Consider the following 14,815-nt stretch of genomic DNA (forward strand, 5'->3'; position numbering starts at 1 on the left):
GAGCCACCCAGGTGCCCCTAATAATATATTTTTATTTACAGTTAATACCTAAGAGGTACTCAGTGAACTTACTCTACTTTTTATAGATTCTCCCCACATTTTTGATAAACTTTATCTACAGAATTAAACTATTGCGTGTTACATACTATACTGTCTTTTCGATCTTAGTTCCACCATTAAAAAATGTATTTAATGTTCATTACCAGTTTAAAAGTGTTATTCAGAATACAGGTCCACAATCCCTTATCAGACAGAAACCTCTGGAGCTAGATATGTTCTAAAATTCAGCCTTTTTTCTTTCTTTTTTTTTTTTTTAATAAATTTTTTTTTCCACGTTTTTATTTATTTTTGGGACAGAGAGAGACAGAGCATGAACGGGGGAGGGGCAGAGAGAGAGGGAGACACAGAATCGGAAACAGGCTCCAGGCTCCGAGCCATCAGCCCAGAGCCTGACGCGGGGCTAGAACTCACGGACCGCGAGATCGTGACCTGGCTGAAGTCGGATGCTTAACCGACTGCGCCACCCAGGCGCCCCTTCTTTCTTTATTTTTGAAGAAGATAACAGAGTATGTGGATTATTTACTGTATATTATGTAAATACCTCAGTTATATTTAACATAGCACCCCATAATCAAATTATTATTTTATAGTAAAGTATATTAAATATTTAAACTAAGCTATGTTAGTTTAGATCAGGTTTTGTCGTGAAATGAATCCATGTCATATCGCTGTTTGCCATCAAAGGAGTCTCCCTAAGAAATGGTTTTCAGAACTTCTGGAAATTCAAATTATAAATAACAGAGTATCGACCTGTGTAATTAGTAGCTTAAGATCATATATTAAAAATAGTATTTCCCAGGGCGCTTGGGTGGCTCAGTCAGTTAAGTGTCCAACTCTTGGTTTCAGCTCAGGTCATGATCTCATGGTTCATGAGATCAAGCCCTGTGTTGAGTTCTGGAGCCTGTTTGGGATTCTCTCTCTATCTCTCTCTCTCTGCCCCTCCTCCCCACTACCGTGTGTGTGTGTGTGTGTGTGTGTGTGTGTGTGTGTGTGTGTGTGCGCGCGCGCGCACATGCATGCTCTCTCTCTCTCTCTCTCTCAAAACAAACTTTATTAATTTTTTTCATGTTTATTTATTTTTGAGAGAGGGGGAGGGGCAGAGAGAGAGGGAGACAGAGGATCTGAATCAGGCTCTTGCTGACGTAGAGAGCCAATGCAGGGCTCGAACCCACAATGTGTGAGATCATGACCTGAGCTGAAGTCAGATGCTCAACCAACTGAGCCACCCAGGCACCCCAACAAACTTTAAAATAAGTAAATAAAAACAGTATTTCCCCAATCCAACCAAAAAAGTCAAGTCAGAAAACATCTTTATTTATGTTAAATGGAGGTATCTTTTTTTGTATGGTTGACATACAATGTAATATAAATTTCAGGTGCACAACATAGTGAGTCAACATTTCTACACGTTCATTACCCAATGTTCACCATGATAAGTGTAGCTACCATGAAGATATCTTTTAAAATGCCATTTTTCTATAAAATTCCATTGCATTACCAAAAATAGAGATTACTTGTTAGAGTTTTGCTTAGGAAAATCTTATTAAGCCCATGTGGGTTTTTTCTAATATAACCTATTGTAATTCAAAGCAGCTGTCAGTCCCCTGCTGATACTTTTATTTCCTATTAAAAATGCATTCTTAAAAGAATATAAAAGTACATCACATTCCACTAATCTATACAACATCCTTTTAAGTGTAACCATTAGAATTTTTAAAATTAGAAATTGAGGGAAAGAATGCAGAGAGATGAGCCTGGCTCTTACAACTCTGGCTCTACCACAGAGAGTCATAGCTTAATTTTAGGATGGGAGGTATCTGAGTTTTTGATAATAAAATTAAAATTATATAAATTTTTTTTAAGTTTATGGGGGGGAGGGGGGGAGAGAGAGAGAGAGAGAGAGAGAGAGAGAGAGAGAGAGAGAGAGAACACAAGTGGGGAAGGGGCGGAGAGAAGGAGAGACAGAATCCCAGGGCAGAGACTGATGTGGGGCTCAAACTCACAAACTGTGAGATCATGATCTGAGCAGAGATCAAGAGTCAGCCACTTAACCGACTCTGCCACCCAGGCACCCCAAATTTATTATATTCTTAGTGTTCTCTTAACATTTCTAGTTATGAAAAATACTTCTTAAATAAAATGACCACTTTATAAATGTACATCTTGGGGAGCCTGGGTGGCTCAGTTGGTTGAGCGTCTGACTTCGGCCTAGGTCATGATCTCTCTGTTCCCGAGTTCAAGCTCTGTGTTGGGCTCTGGGCTGACAGCTCAGAGCCTGGAGCCTGCTTCAGATTCTGTGTCTTCTTCACCGTCTCTCGGCCCCTCCCCCACTCACACTCTGTCTTTCTCACCCTCTCTCTCTCAGAAATAAATAAACATTTAAAAAAATGTATATTTCACATGGTCTGAAATTTGTTATCTTTTAGCTATTTAAATGATTTTAAAAGGATAATCTCTAAGGAGTCATGAACAACCTAGGAACAGTCACTACAGATATTTTGTAGATCACCATTCTAAATAAGTTAAGAAAATCAAAACCAATAAAAGAATAATTAAAAGAGATATTCAGTTATTAGAGACAATTTTTAAGCATAGTTATAGCAGTCTCCCTTATCCATGGGTTCACTTTCTGCAGCGTATTGTCAGTCAGAAGGTCAACAGCAGCCTAATGCTGTGTTACAGCGCCTATGGTCACTGACTTCACTTCACCTCATCACATACGCAGTATAACAGTAAGTACTTTACAGCACAGTAAGATATTTTGAGAGAGGGAGAGACCACATTCACATAACTTTTAGTACAGTATATTGTTATAATTCTTCTATTTTGTTATTATTGTTGTTAATCTCTTAGTGCACCTAATCTATAAATTAAACTTCATCCCAGGTATGTACATATAGGAAAGATCTTAGTATATATAGGGTTCAGTACTATCTGCACTTTCAGGAATCCACTAAGAGTCTGGGAACATATCCCGCCCCCCCCCATGGATAAGGGAGGAGGGCTACTGTGACTACAATTTACTATGTTGAACTATCATTTATTTGACTCAAGCCAACAAATGGTGAAGTATACCAAATCAGGAATTTTAACTCTCCTTTTCCACCCTTCCTCTTCTGTCAGACTTTATTGTTGAAGCATGTGACAGAACTATGACTCTGTAATTAAGGTTATAATGAAATTTCTCTGAAAAAAAAAAAAAAAGAAAGAAATTTCTCTGTCATAAGACATTACTAAAATTTGCTATAACTCATCTAGTTCTGCCACAAAGCTTTTTTTTTTCTTCTTACCAGAAAAGTTCGGTGTATACTCAAGCAAGCAAGAAATATTTTTGGAAAGTCTGAAGGCAAGAATAATTAGGTCTTCTTATGAGGTATATTATGGAATTTTTCTCTAAAGAACAATTCACAAATCCCAGAAAAAACAGACCTGAATATAATTTCAAAATATAGGGAACAAATACACATATTATGCTTAAAGTTAGTTCTGGCATTCAAGTCTCCTCCTAAAGAAGGAAGGAAGGAAGGAAGGAAGGAAGGAAGGAAGGAAGGAAGTTGCAGGGTAAAAACACAATTCATTATTGCTCCTTCCAGGACTCCTACTTTAAGTTAGATTTTTCATAAAATTCAAGGCACTGTGGCCAGAGAGGCTGTCAAATTTTTTTTTTTTTTTTTTTTTTTTTTTTTTTTTTTCAACGTTTATTTATTTTTGGGACAGAGAGAGACAGAGCATGAGCAGGGGAGGGGCAGAGAGAGAGGGAGACACAGAATCGGAAACAGGCTCCAGGCTCTGAGCCATCAGCCCAGAGCCTGACGCGGGGCTCGAACTCACGGACCGCGAGATCGTGACCTGGCTGAAGTCGGACGCTTAACCGACTGCGCCACCCAGGCGCCCCGAGGCTGTCAAATTTTTTATTTAAGTGAACATTTTTAGAAAATAATTAAAGGCAAGCAAAGAACATTTTGCATGTCTAGTCTAATTGATTTCTCCATTTCACTTTAAAGATAATAACATACCTCATGTTTATTTAAAAATTGTTTACAAAACCCTTTTTCATCCTGACAATGCATTGCCGAATATCTATAATGTAGCAGACACTGTGCTGCATCCTGTAAGCCAAGGCTCAAAGTACACAGAGTTACATGAAGGAGTCAGACATACAAGCAAATGATTATAGTACAGTTGCAACAGGGCTGGAAGAGTGGGCCAAAGTACTCAGGGAATGAGTGTATGACTACTGGTCAAGGTCATATTTGAACTGGGTCTTGAAGAATAAACACAACTGTATCAATCAAGAGATTTTTGATGGCAAATAACTCCAAAGAAATGGCTTCAACAATAAGGAATTAATCTGTTAGGTGGAGAAGTCCCATGGCAGGGAAAGGCCCAGACCCCCAGTACAGTATGTGTCTAAAATTATGTTATCTTGGACCTACATTCATTCTCTCTGCTCTATCATCTTCCAGGCACACTTCATCATCCCTTGGGGTTGTAAGACAGCTGCCAGTGGCAACTGGAGTCACATGTTCTCTTGTTCATACACAACAGGAGAAAAAGTCCTGTCCCCCAGAAAAAGAATGTCTCCTTCCTTTCAATCAACAGTTTACAGGGAAATGACCTGGCTTGGAGTAATCAAAATCTACCCCTGCAGTGGATGATGAATCACCTTCTCAGAGTTTCCTGGATGACAAAGAAAAAGAACTCCAAGCACTGGGATAAACACATGAGATACAGAAGCACAGGAACAAGAAACAGCTTGGTAAGGCTGGAGTGATGGGAAACGGAAGGTTGGACACAGTCCACAAACTCTGTGAGTTTGGACTTTATCCTATAAGCAATGGGAGGTTAACACAGGTTTTTTAAGTAGGGAAGTAACATGCCCCAATTGGGTTTTTTAGAAACATAAGTGTGGTAGCAATATAGAGAATAGAGAATTAGGGGGACAGTGGGAAAACAAATGGCAGAGACTTGGTTGGTAGATGTTCAATAAATAGTTCAGACTAGTAACAGGGAGGGAAACAACTGAAGAGCAAACATAAGGTGGCAAAGCTGCTTTGTGAAACACTGTGACGTACATGTGTGCACGTGTGTGAGTGTATACACACACACACAGACTCTTGAGGAAAATGAAGCCTCAGACAGGTTAAAGGGCTTGCTTAAGATCACAAACCTATAAACAGTAGTCAGAATCGGACTGGAGGTTTGATTCCTAGTCCAATGTTCTTTTACATAACAACTATATCTAAAAACTCCAACAATGCTCAAAAGACTTTTTTGAATCCTGTGATGTAAAGGATGCTCTATGTTCTGCATTAAAGTGATTCCTATTTATTCCAACCTTAACATAAGGTTCACTACACATATTCAGTATCAATTTACATAACTTAGTACATTATATATTTTTGAAATTTCTATATTAAGAAATATTTTTTCATAAATTTTTTATAAAAAATTATAAAATCTTTTATAAAAAAATTATTTTAATGTTTATTCATTTTTGAAAGACAGAGAAAGAGCACAAGCGGGGGAGGGTCAGAGAGAGAGGGAGACACAGAATCCAAAGCAGGCTCCAGGCTCTGAGCTGTCAGCACAGAGTCCAACGTGGGGCTCAAACTCACAAACCGTGAGATCATGACCTGAGCCAAAGTAGGACACTTAACCTACTGAGCCACCCAGGTGCCCCAAAACTGTCAAATTTTAAAATTTAAATTAATTTTTAAAAATTAAAAAATAAAGGATACTAAAAACCACTGAAGCTTGCATTAAAAGAATTTTGAACTTGTTTTGCAAATAAACTAGGTACTGAATATTTGAATTTCATTATAAATCTGGAGTCAACACGCACCTGAAAAGTTTCTTCTAAGTTATGCATCCCTTTGAAACTTTGGATTCTGATAAGCAATTTCCACTATCATCAACTTAAAAAGAAAAATGTTGCCTTTTTTTTTTTTTTTTTTAAGTGTTCATGTACTTTTGAGAGAAAGAGAGAGAGAGGCAAAGGTGTGAGCAGGGGAGGGGCAGAAAGAGGGAGACACAGAATCCAAAGCAGGCTCCAGGCTCTGAGCTGTCAGCATAGAGCCCGACTCAGGGCTCGAACTCACAGACCATGAGATCATGACCTGAGCTGAAGTCAAACGCTTAACCAACTGAGCCAACCAGGCACCCCTGGCCTCACTCTTAAAGACACTTGTTTTAGAAAAAGTCACTTGCCTATTTCTTTTCATAGCAGAGAAGTCTGATTTTGTTTTGTTACCATTGTACCAAGACTGGGTTCAGGGAAGATGGCTTAAAATAAAATAAAATTAAAATAAAATAAAATAAAATAAAATAAAATAAAATAAGATAAAATAAAATAAGATAAAATAAAAATACTTTGTCATTAAAAATTATAAGCAGGGGCGCCTGGGTGGCTCAGTCGGTTGGGCGGCCGACTTCAGCTCAGGTCATGATCTTGCGGTCCATGAGTTCGAGACCCGCATCGGGCTCTGTGCTGACAGCTCAGAGCCTGGAGCCTGTTTCGGAAAATGTGTCTTCCTCTCTCTGACCCTCCTTCGTTCATGCTCTGTCTCTCTCTGTCTCAAAAAAATAAATAAAAAAAAAAAAGTCTATTTCTTGGTTTGTCTCTCACTCCTCTGCCTTTAAAAAAAAAAAATTATAAGCAAATAGTTTTTAGCTTATGTGGTTAAATTTTAAGTCTTCTGCTTATATCAATTAATAACTTCAATGAGCACCTATGTCCTGGCACTATGCTAGATGCTGGGAATACAGCTGTGAGCAAAATTATACTATAGTTATATTCAGGAATATATTTATATGATTATTTGATTAGTGTCACTTTTCCCTACTGAATTAAGCCAAAACATGACTGCAAATGTAGAGAGACAATGCCTAAAACACCAACTGGGCATTAATATGTTACTTTGCCAATGACAGCAGAATTTTCCCTTTCACCAGGCTAGAGATGCTCTCAGCACCTATAACTGAATCTTTTTTTCATTAAAACATACCTGCTAAAACACTCTAGCAAACCAGGAACATAAGGAAACCATTTCAACATAATAAAGGTCATAATAAAGGAAAACCCACAGCTAACAACATACTCATTGGTCAAACACTGAACATTTTTTCTCTAAGATCAGGACAAGGATGTACATTTTCACCACTTCTATTCAATATACATAGTGCTGGAAGTCCTAGCCAGAACAATTAGGCAAGAAAAAGAAATAATAGGCATTCAAACTGGAAGGAAGAAATAAAATTATCTTTGTTGAAGACACTATCTTACATGTAGAAAACCAGATTACACACACACACACAAGCCTGTTAGAACTAATGAATGCTTTCAATACAGCTGCAGGATGCAAAGATTAACATACAAAAATGAGCTGTGTTCTAAACATCAATAATGAACAATCCATTTCTTTTTTTTTTTTTTTCCAACGTTTATTTATTTTTGGGACAGAGAGAGACAGAGCATGAACGGGGGAGAGGCAGAGAGAGAGGGAGACACAGAATCGGAAACAGGCTCCAGGCTCTGAGTCATCAGCCCAGAGCCCGACGCGGGGCTCGAACTCCCGGACCGCGAGATCGTGACCTGGCTGAAGTCGGATGCTTAACCGACTGCGCCACCCAAGCGCCCCCGATAATGAACAATCCAAAGAGGAAATTAAAATATCAATCCTATTTATGATAGTTTCAAAAAGAATAAAATACTAAGGAATAACCTTAACCAAGGAGATGAAAGACTTTTACACTTAAAAGTTTTACACTTAAAACTACAAAGTGTTGTGGGAAGAAATTAAAGATACATATAAATTGAAAGACATCTGGAGTTTATGGACTGTAAGATTTAATATCAATATGTCAATATTGCTCCAATCTATAGATTCAGTGCAGTCCCTATCAAAAAAATCTCAATGGCATATTTTTTTTTAATTTTGGAGAAATAAAAAAACCCATCCTAGAATTCATATGGAATCTCAAGGGACCACAAACAGCCCAAACAATCTTGAATTAGAACAATGTTGGAGGTCTCACACTTCCTGATTTCAAAATTACTATAAAGCTACGGTAATCAAAACAATGTGGTATTGGCATACAGACAGACTCACAGACCAACAGAATAGAGAGTTCAGAAATAAAGCCAAGCACAGTATAATCAAGTCATTTTCAGTAAGGGTGCCAAAATCATTCAGTGGAAAAAAGACAGTCTTTTCAACAAATGGTGCTGAGAAAAACTGGATACCCACATGCAAAGATCTAAATGTATGGCTTTTCCAGGGGGAAAGCTTCATAACTTTGGATCTGACAATGATTTCTTGCATATAAGACCAAAAGCATAAGCAACAAAGAAAAAATATATAAACTGGGCTTCATCAAAATTAAAAACTTTTGTGCGTCGGGGCACCTGGGTGGCTCAGTAGGTTAAGTGTCCAACTTTGGCTCAGGTCATGATCTCCCAGTTTGTGGGTTTGAGCCCAGGGTCAGGCTCTGTGCTGACAGCCTGGAGCCTGCTTCAGATTCTGTGTCTCCCTTGCTCTCTGCCCCTCCCCCGCTCATGCTCTCTTGCTCTCTCAAAAACAAATAAAACGTTAAAAACATTTTTTTTAACTTTTGAGCATCAAAGAACACTCAACAGAGTGAAAAGGTAATCCACGGAATAGCAGATGATATTTTCAAATCATATGTCTGATAAGGAATTGGTATCTGGAATATATAAAGAACTCTTACAACTCAACAACAAAAAAGCAAACAACTAGATTAAAAAATGGTAAAAGAATTTACTAGATGTTTCTCCAAAGAAGATATACAAAAGACTGAGAAGCACAAGAAGAAATCATTATTAGAGAAATAGGAATCAAAACCACAACAGGGGCACCAAACTGGCTCAGTTAGTAGAGCATGTGACTCTGGGTCTCCGAGTTGTGAGTTCAAGCCCCATGATGGGTGTAGAGATTACTTAAAAATAAATAAATAAATAAATAAATAAATAAATAAATAAATAAATAAATAAAAATAATCATAATTAAAAAGCCTAAAATGACAAATCACTTCATACCCATTAGGATGACTAGTATCAAAATAACAGAAAACAACCAGTGTTGGTGAGAATTGGAGAAATTGGAGCCCTTGTGCACTGCTGGTGGGAATGTGAAAGTTTCTGGGTTATACCCCAAAGAAATGAAAGCGTGGACTCAAACAGATACTGTACATACATACAATGAAATAGTATTCAGCCTTAAAAAGGAAGGAAATTCTGAAAAATTCTCCAACATGAACGAATCTTAAAAACATGCTAAATGAGGGGCGCCTGGGTGGCTCATTTGGTTAAGCGTCCGACTTCGGCTCAGGTCACGATCTCGCAGTTCGTGGGTTTGAGCCCCGTGTCGGGCTCTGTGCTGACAGCTCAGAGCCTGGAGCCTGTTTCAGATTCTGTGTCTCCCTCTCTCTGACCCTCCCTCATTCATGCTCTGTCTCTGTCTCAAAAATAAATAAACGTTAAAAAAAAAAAAATGTAAATGAAATAAGCCAGTCACAAAAGGACAAATTTTATAGGATTCCACTAAAATGAGGTACATAGAGTAATCAAATTCATAGAGACAAAAAGTAGAATGATGGTTGCCAGGGGGTTGGGAGTAAAGGGAAATGAAATAGGAGTTAGTGTTTAATAGGTAAAAGGTTTCAGTAGGGGATGATGAAAAGGTTCTGGAGATGGATGGTGGTGATGGCTCCACAACAATGTGGATGTACTGAATGCCACAGAACTGTATACTTTTTTTTTTTTAATTTTTTTCAACGTTTTTTATTTATTTTTGGGACAGAGACAGACAGAGCATGAACGGGGGAGGGGCAGAGAGAGAGGGAGACACAGAATCGGAAACAGGCTCCAGGCTCCGAGCCGTCAGCCCAGAGCCTGACTCGGGGCTCGAACTCCCGGACCGCGAGATCGTGAGAACTGTATACTTAAAACCGGTTAAAATGTCAAATTTTATGTTTATGTATATTTTACCACAATAAAAACAAAAACACCTGCCACACATCCTTCCTGTTGACTCTATCCTAGTCTGGGGTCTCATCTCTTCATATTTGGGTAACTGCAACAGCTACTGTCATTGCTGGCTCATTCCATTCTGTCCTCATTCAAGCTCAACCTGTAGATCACAGACAGGTCCATCTTGCTGGTTTATCGCATTAATATGGGACTTCCAACCTTTCAAAGGCTCCCCGTATCTTGCGCAAGAGGATAAAAATCCAAATCTCCTCAAACTAGTACTCAGACCCTTCTACACATATCCTTCCAACTGCGTGATTTTTTTTTCCTTTTAGCCTCCCAAATTCAGTTGTCAGCTCATCCTAGTTTCCCTCTATTCCCCTCCCCCCACAGCTAATCTCCACATCATATTCTCGCTTTTCTCTCACAGAGTAACTGCTCCAGTATCTCTGTAAATCTAAACCCTCACAGGCTAGCTCAAGTCCCAAGTGTTCCAGGAAGTTCTTTAGACTCCTAAGTCTCACTCGTCTCCCTCTAACCAGAACACCTACAGCATTCTCTGTATTCATAGAATGTACTAGATTGTCTTCTAGAGTCGTAAGCGTACACCTTATCTTTCCTGAGGGCAAAGTTTATATACTACACTTCTTTCTTTTCTACTATAGCAACTAATATAATGCAAAATGCAAAGCAGACTTTCAATAATTACAATTAATTACAGTGTAATTCATTGAACACAAGGTACAACTTTGATATGTTGAGTTTCACTGACTAGAATGTGATCAGAATCATTTGAGGTTGCATTTCTGAAGGTTACCCCATGACACACAGCAAAGACGACTCTTGTAATTCAACAAGAAAATAGATGGAAACTAGGCAGTATTAATCTAGCAAATGCAACACCGGTGTTTTAAATCTTAAAATGAGAGTCTGATATAAAGAACTTGTTTAAATGCTGGTGTTGGGGCACAGAACACTGGTTTGGCTTTGTGGGACAGAATATTGACCTACGGGTTTTACTGACTGCGTGCAAGAATGGACCATGCCTGTAACTGGGTGAAAATATAGTTACAGGCCTATGAAAACTCTAAATGAAATGTCAGATCAGAGTGAGGCACTCTCTATCATTTCTGCTTTCAACTTTATTGCACAAGGACCTAGACATGGGCACCAGTATTGGTGGTTAAGAATGCATTTCTCAATGAAGAATAAGAGGCTCAGGAGTGCAGCCAAAAGAGCTCTCTAAATGGGGGCGCGGCGAGGCTCAGATCCCAGTTGTGGCCCAAGCCCTGGCCAGCTGTAAGACCCACGGCAAGTCAGTCATCTCCCTGGGCCTAGATTCTCCGCTCTAAAACAAGTCACACACCAGAGCTCTCAAGGTTTTTCTGACTCCAAAAATTCCAGGACAAGTTTAATCACAGATCCCATTAACATGTATAATTCTTGCTATTTCAACTCCTTCTTCCACATTTCCAGAAGAAAGTCAAGTATTTCAGCAACCTGAAAGAAATGGATGCTATTCAGAGACCAAAGATTCTGTCCGTTGGAAAAAACTAAGTAATTCTGTAAAAATGCCTATTTCCTCATTACAGTAAGATGTTTTGGCAGAGGGAACAGTTCTCTGGTAAAGATAACCAAGACTGCTGTGCATCAGGCCTAATCCAGAGTACTCATTATCCGTGCTGGCATGTAAGGAGGTGCTATCATGGTTCAAAGCGGAAGCAACACTCCTCAGAGCTTCTCCAAAAAGACGGCGAGAAAGTTCTCATCCTCGGGGTAAGGCTAGTGAACAGCTGTGCAAATAAGGCACTGAAAATGCACGCTTTGGGCCATTCAAGTACTCCAAGCACAGACTCCTTTATCAAACAGTCGGTATTGTCTCCCTCCCAACCTGTCAAAACACGATTCCAGTTGGAGCCCGGAACAGTAACTTACCCGGGCAATCTAACTTCTCTCCGCCCTGGGGCAGCCGTCGGCAGGCCTGCTCCTTCCCCAATTCCGGCCGGCCGCTCTCACGCCCACCCCGGGGCGGTCGCAGCCCCGCAGTCGGGTAAACACGCGCCCGAGTATCGGGAGCGGTTTCCCGGCGTCCTGGGAGCGGCGGGTCCCGCCCCTTGGAGCCCGGAGCTGGTCGGGCCGTCGTCGCGGCCACCTCGGGTCGCTCTCTCCGTCCCGAGTGCCACACCTCGCGCCTCTGTCCCCGGGACGACGGCGCACAGCCCAGTCCGCCCCTGGGAGCGCACGGGGACCGGCCAGTCCGCCGCCGCCGCCGCCTCAGCTCCAGACGGACGACTGCCCTCTCCTCTCCCCGCCGGCGGCGCCTCCCGCGGCGGCCGGGCCCCAGCCCGGCGCCCCCACCTCTTAGACACAGCCCCTTCCTTGCCGGGACGCCCCGCGCTGCGCCGGGCACAGCCTCGGCTCCCAGTCTCAGAGACACCAAGGGACACTCACCCCGGAGGCTCCTCCCGCCGCTGCTGCTGCCGCCGCTGGGACCGCGGCCGTCGCCCCCGCCGCCGCCACCGGCACCGCCGTCCGCACCGGCGCCAGCACCCCCGGCCATTCTCCTCCTTCCGCCGCCGCCGCCCTCTCCGCTCCTGTCAGTGGCTCAGGCTCCGGGGCTGCTCCAGGTTTCCCTCGCCGCCATTTTGACTCCTAGAGGGAGCAGGAGGGGCTCGGCTCGGCGCGGCCCTGGGGCGCCTGCGCGGCGCTGCGGAGCCGGCCCGAGCCCCCACCCGCCCCCGCCGTCGCCGCGCCTAGAGTCACGTGGGCCGGCGGCGGGCGCGCGCGAGCGCCAGGCCGGGCCGGGCAAGGGAGGCGCGTTCGCGAGCCCCGGGAGCGGTCGAAGCCGAGTGCGCGCGCATTATTCCCGCTCCACGCCTCGGAGCACAGAGCGGGACGCTCGGAGTTTGAAGCTCGTTGCAGCATCCTGCTTACCCTGGGGGATTGTGACAAATCATTAAATGTATCAGAATGGAATTATAATAACTACGTTACTGGACGACCAGGTCTACCAATTCCTGTTGCTATTCGGTGGCCGGCATCCACGGATCGCGCATCTTGCATGCGCGTCCAAGAGAAAGAAGACAGCGCTTCCGCGGAAAACTCCTTTCTGACAGTCTTGGCGTTTCGGTGGCTTCTTGGCACTTCATCTTAACTACTGCTGCATGGTACTTTTACAGACAGCACTTTGATACTTGCTATATCAGGTTAAAAAAAAAAAGTTTTCCTCAACAAAATACGTCCGTGAATGAGGGACGAGAACTGATGAAAGCGCACGATCGCTACGTGGATGAGCCAAATCGCCCTTTCCTAGATGCCCCTTGTCTGGGAGTTTGCAATAATTCCAGCGATGCAGTAACAAAAAAACAAACAAAGAAAAAACAAAAACAAAAAACCACACCTTATGTTTCTGCACCATCTTATAGTACTTAAAACACCGTTAAATACGTGGCTTCGTTTGAACACCGATCCACCCTTTGAAGTAGTCGGGACAGGTATTAGGTTATAGCCGTTTTATAGCTAAGAAATAGGCTCAGCAATACTCAGTCGTTTGCCCCCAGGCACACATGCAACATTAGTAAGTAGACAGCATTAATAAGTAGACGTGGGCAAGCCCAGACTAGAAGTCCAGACACTTTGACCCTGGTCGCCAGGTATATCACTCCTCACAGTTCCCAAGTAGAGCTTAGCAATACCTGATGTATTTGTCCTCTGGGAATTTATTTAAAACCCTCTTAAAGTATTTGCATTTTTCTTTAAAAAATTTTTTTTAATATTTATTTATTTTTGAGAGAGAGAGACAGAGTGTGATCAGAAGGGCAGGGAGAGAGGGAGACATAGAATCTGAAGCAGGCTCCAGGCTCTGAGCTGTCAGCACAGAGCCACCTGTGGGGCTCAAACTCAAGAACTCACTTGAGTTCATGACCTGAGCCCAAGTTGGTCGCTTAATGGACTGAGCCACCCAGGTGCCCCTAAAGTTTATTATAATTTTTTATAGTTTATTGATTTACTTTGGTGGCGTGGGAGTATCAGCAGGAGGGGGGGCAACAGAGGATCTGAAGTGGCCTCCATGTCCATACCATAGAGCTCCATGTGGGGTTCAAACCCACCAACCGTGATTGTGACTTGAGCCCAAGTAGGATGCTAAACTGACTGAGCCGCCCAGGATCCCCAAGGTATTTGCATTTTCAATCTCTACCCACGCTTTGAAAAACAAGTTCTCTAAGTCACATCCAGTCTTTTTGTTCTCAAACCACCTCTAAGCTTCGAAAAGTAAGAGCAGTTTTGAATTTTGTGGTGTTTTAAATCGTCTCTTGGTCCTTTATTATTTTATCCAAACATTTCATATGTGATTGTAGGATTTAAGTTTTTTTGACATCCTTCAATGGAAGGACTTTATCTCTGTGAATATTATAGTTGCTCTTCTCTGAACTTTCTTCAGATTTGTTATATCTTTCTTGTGCTCATTGATCCCCTCTTTACTTCCTTGAAAAGATATTTCTTTCCAGTCTGTATTACTTCATTTTCCCCCCACTCACTCCGTACATCTCTCCTACCCCAATCCTTGAAGGTTTGGAGATTGTAGTATTCCCTCGTCTGAAACAGATTCTCCTTTAGCTGGTAAAGTTCTCTTCAACTGAGCATACAAGTGTGGGCAATGGACAAGAAGTACATAGAAAAGTGAGAAAATACAGAGGAAATAGGCCTATCCAATTGAAGCAAAGACTCTGACAGCCACTTCCTATTACCTACGCTGTTATAATA

General features: G+C 41.8%; 1 protein-coding gene across 8 annotated transcripts in view; it reads right to left on the reverse strand.

Annotated features, from left to right (window-relative positions):
* BTBD7 (BTB domain containing 7) overlaps nt 1-12,608 on the reverse strand; it is an 88,835-nt gene extending 76,227 nt beyond the window's left edge. For 7 of the 8 annotated variants that reach the window (XR_007152980.1, XM_047862759.1, XM_047862757.1 and 4 more), the window contains exon 1: nt 12,503-12,608. The gene's annotated coding sequence lies outside the window, so the exon portion shown is untranslated. Of the gene's footprint in view, nt 1-11,986; nt 12,165-12,502 lie in introns of those variants that run through there. The other variant, XM_047862758.1, reaches the window with a different exon arrangement.
* Nucleotides 12,609-14,815: the final 2,207 nt, after the last annotated feature.

The sequence above is a fragment of the Prionailurus viverrinus genome, chromosome B3 (assembly GCF_022837055.1).
Source record: "Prionailurus viverrinus isolate Anna chromosome B3, UM_Priviv_1.0, whole genome shotgun sequence".
In the NCBI taxonomy this organism is placed as follows: Eukaryota; Metazoa; Chordata; class Mammalia; order Carnivora; family Felidae; genus Prionailurus; species Prionailurus viverrinus.